The sequence below is a fragment of the Alligator sinensis genome, unplaced genomic scaffold, assembly GCF_000455745.1.
Source record: "Alligator sinensis unplaced genomic scaffold, ASM45574v1 scaffold1947_1, whole genome shotgun sequence".
Lineage (NCBI taxonomy): Eukaryota > Metazoa > Chordata > Crocodylia > Alligatoridae > Alligator > Alligator sinensis.
In genome coordinates, this window is record NW_005843288.1 from 167,111 (window position 1) to 171,337 (window position 4,227).

General features: G+C 48.8%; 1 long non-coding RNA gene across 3 annotated transcripts; it reads left to right on the top strand.

Moving 5' to 3' along the window:
* Positions 1-6: 6 nt before the first annotated feature.
* Positions 7-3,381, top strand: LOC102376669. 3 transcript variants are annotated; one of them, XR_003092261.1, is made up of 3 exons: positions 7-1,087; positions 1,171-1,271; positions 3,206-3,381. It is a non-coding gene; the product is annotated as an uncharacterized LOC102376669 (long non-coding RNA). The 3 variants fall into 3 exon arrangements; XR_003092260.1 differs by having other exon boundaries at positions 7-725; positions 926-1,271; XR_003092259.1 differs by having other exon boundaries at positions 7-1,271.
* Positions 3,382-4,227: the final 846 nt, after the last annotated feature.

Below are 4,227 nucleotides of genomic sequence, written 5' to 3' on the forward strand. Positions count from 1 at the left end.
GCCCCGGGGCCAGGGCGTCCCTCTGGCTAACACGAGCATCTGCCAGCTCCAGGCAGGACGGTTCCGGCCCCACGGGTCCTCTCGCTCGATCCCCGTCCCCAGGTTCATGACTGACGAGAGGTGAAGCTCTGATCTGAGCAAGGGAAGCAAACAGATCAGAGGACACACGACCCGGCCGACCCTGCACACGCAGCAAGCATGGAGGACAATGTCCTACCAAGGCAGGAAGCACTTGCCTGGGCTTAGCCCCCTGCCACAGCTTGCAAATGCAATGAGGGGACGGCTGAGGTCCCTGGGAGAGGAGCACTGATTGCTACCGAGCCCTTGCCTGCGGCAGCCCCAAGGTTTTCGGCACGAGCCATGAGGACGCCGTGAACCAAGCGGAATTGCCATGAGACGTGTAGCCCGGATCCGTTCCCAGGTCGGGCCGGGCCAAGGGCTCGCTCCGCACGTAGCAGCGCGGCCGCCACAAGGACACCCTTCCTTCCTGAGGAGCTCACCTCAGAAAGGGGGAGGGGGTGTTAATCAGATCTGTCCTCTCTCGTGGCCCTGCCCCGGGATCAAAGCAGCAGTTCCAGCTGCAACGCAGGGGCGGGGAGGGGGCACAGGAAGGAAGAGAAATCGTGACAGAGCCCGGCCAGTGCAGAGATCTCCCCCGGCGCAGCGCGGCAACCGGCAACCACAGTCGCTCCCAAGCAAGTGCCTGGCTTGAAACCAGTGAAGAGGTGAACCCTGGAAAGCGCTGAGGCGTGCAGGGGAGTGTGCTCCTGAAACGGCATCGCAAATACTGGGGGAGGGACTTCCACACTTTTGTCAAATTAAAAGTGAAACAGCAGCGTCTTCTGCTGTAAAGTGCCAGGAAGTGTCAAAACACGTAGTTACAAAGAGCAAGAGTGTAATTACGTGTTTCTGTTTATCGTTTCAGTTACCTGCAGATTACAGGCCCTATTCGAAAATACTCCAGCTCCGGGGGCCTGATGCGGTCTGCAGGCCTTCTTTCCAGCCTCCTGCCTAGGAATGCTCCTTCCTTTCTTTCTCTGTTCTAAACCTGCCACTGGTTTCTCTGCATGCTGGAGCTTACCACTTTGTAAGTGACGCTTATCTCCCGCGCTCTATTTCTAGGAGGTTTCACTGCTAATTTTCTTTTTTTCTTTTCTTTTCTTTTCACAGTGCTGTTTCTCCTTCGCCACCACAGAGCAGGGCTTGCTAGGGGGGTCTGTCTACCTGGGGCCCTTTCGCTACTAACTATGTGATCCCACTGTACAAAATAGGTAACTTGGTTTCCCCCCAAACCATGCAAAAGTCCCACTTCTTCCCCAGAAAGCAGCCCTGCTTCCCTTTTCATACAACTGTATTTATGGCTTTTTTAAATAACCTGTGGGCCCAGATTTCCAGGTGCCCACATTTGCCAAATCTTACAGTGCAAAATTAGACACCCATCATTATTTCTGTTTGCTCTGAAAGAGCCTAGCTACCCCTGGACCGCACCCCTTGTGAGCCTGGGTTTGCCACTGTTGTTATTTTTATTTTACTCATTGACTGTATTCAGCTTACATCCTGGGGACGTAGTAAACAATCAACAATAATGAATCAACTGAATCGGTACTTCTTTTTTTTTTTCCTTTCTTTTTTTTTTAAGGCTATTCCCACTGAGAGCCACTTGCACTTTCATGACAGTTAAGAATCTGCCAAACATTAGCTTAGTTACCAGCAAGACAGCCTCCCCCTCCCTTCAACCCATACACAGAATGTTTATCAAAACGTGCTGCCAAGAAAAATATCCCTGCTTTTGGCCTCCACCAGTGATTAATAACACTTGAGAACTGAACAAAACTTTACTGTGTTTAAAAAAAAAAAAAAAAAAAAGTGGGAGGTGGGAAGGAGGAGGGAGGAGGGGGGAAAGCCAAATTTGAAAGAGAGACAGAGAAAGAAAGAGAAAGAAAGAATTGTAATGTTTAAAATCATGTTTCAAGCTAGAAACTCCTTTCCCACTGTAACTAGGCCATTTGAGAGAACTAAACCATGTTTCCCCTGTCCCTGTTATAAATGCTGGTTAACACTGGACTATTGAAAGGAGGATGTTTAGGAGGGATGGGAGGGTGGGAGCAGGCGAGCGGAGGAAGCACTTTACTGTTATTTGGATTTGTTCCAAGATGAGCTATGGGGGAAAGGGGAGAGGGGAAAAAGGATCATTTACTTTCTTTCCAAAGACTGCTGGTAAAATTCCTAAGGGAGATCAAGTGCCAAAATTAACTGTCTTGACATATTACTTTTAGACAGTATTGCCTGAATGAATTAAGCTGCAGTTTCAAGAAGTAGGCCTAGGATAGCTGCAAGCTGAGAAAGCAGCACACCTATCCTCCCTGCCTTGGGAGAAACCTCTCATTCTTGTGCAGATGGGTTTCCTTCCGGGCTTTCTGTCTCTCTGCGCTATTCTTCGCGTCCCTCTGTCTGTCATTATCTCTGTGTCTTGTAGTGGGAGAGGGTCAGAGAAAAAACAGCACATGAGAAAAGAAAGAGAAAAGCAGAAGTTTGTAACAATCCCCCCATACCAATCCCTATATTGCCCATACAGTGTTATTCACTGCTTTGTACAACCGAAGACATGACTTTAGAGAAAGAGAATAAATAGCTCTCGAACAGTGGGATCCAGACAAGTGAAAACAGTTTACTGAAATTAATGGTGCTGGATTGAACCAAACCTCCACTTTGGAACTGGTGCCAGACATAGTTTTCCTGAACCCTGTCCAACTGCCTGAGCGACAGATAATTTTCATTCTATTTGTGCTAAAGGCTTATGACTAGTGCTGGAAAATGAAGCCCTTGCCCTTGATCTCAGCACAGATTAACAAAAAAAAAAAAAAAAAAACCCAAAAAAGCAGCACTGTGCCAATTTGTTTCTTCTGCCAGGAGAAGCCCTTGTGCTTTGGGTAATGCAAAACAATCAAAAGTTCTCATGAAAACTCTTCATTGAAAGGAAACCCACCTAGTGCCATGTCTCCCTGCTGCACTCAGCAGCCAGTTTCCAAGATTCTCACAATGTCAGCAAACTGCAGAGGGCAAGGGCAGAAAATATCCGCCAGCCCGCGATTTCTCTCTCTTGTCCATCACCCATTGCCTGTGCAGGGGGAGACTCTGAATAATGCCTGAGATCATAAATACCCCAGTTCCTTCTTCCTGCTAATTCTGCTCTTCTCCCCTCCAGGACCGCCTGCAACATTTGTGCTGTCAGAAGCTGATCCTATTTCTGAAGGATGAAATGCACATTTGAGACGCACTCACACGCCGTTATAAACAGCGGCTACCCTGTACTGCTGTCAGCCAATTAATCTGCAATGGCTTTTTCTTAGATTATGAATAAAATGAGAATCCCGAGCAGCAGGCATTTGCTTTCATTGTACAGTCTGCACTTGTGACATGGTACATGTGGAAAATTTTGAGTGCACTGCAGTGAATGGTCTGGGGGTTAGTTTTTAGCTTCCGCTAAGTACCTGGCAGGCTGCCATGGCTGAAGGATTCTGGGAACTGAAAGGCTCCCAAGTACAAACTGCCAGCATTAAGCAGTCCTGACAGCTCTGCTCCTTCCACACTTGGCAGCAGTTCAAAGTGCTCTTTCATTTGAAAGGCTGGAAGGCTGCCATGTGCAATGCAGATTTGCTGTGCCTGCTCTCATAAGGAACTGATAAATGCAGTTGCTGTTGCCATGGGGACAGGAGGCTATCAGAATGGCCTTGTGATCTGCAGCCTCTCAGCTCTGCAGGTTTTTGGGGTTTTTTTCCCTGAGATGGTGAAATAAATGTTCTAGAAAAGGTTAACTCTTGCGGGGCAGGAAGCAAGAGGTTGAAAGAAGAGGCTGAGCCCTGCACACAGCTCTTGCAGGCTGTTCAGAGCAAGATTAGCACGTCCCAGCCTCCAGGCCCTGTTGGGAAGGGCTGGGCCGGGATCTTTTTTTTTTTTTTTTTGGTGGGGTGGGAGAGAGTGGAGGGGAAGGGAAGCCCAGGGGAAGTCCTTTTTCCTCCCTCCCTCTTGCAGTTCAGTACTTTCAGCAGCGATTGAAGGCTGTCCCCTCTCCCTGTCATGTCTCTATTTGTGAATCTCAGATGGTTTTAGACAGGAGTTAAGCCAGGACTCCACCCTGCAGGACACCACTTGCCAGCAGGTCTTTGTGGCTTCTTAGGGCACCTGGCCGGCTCGGCCCAGCAATGTGGCCCCATGTCTGAGTAATGT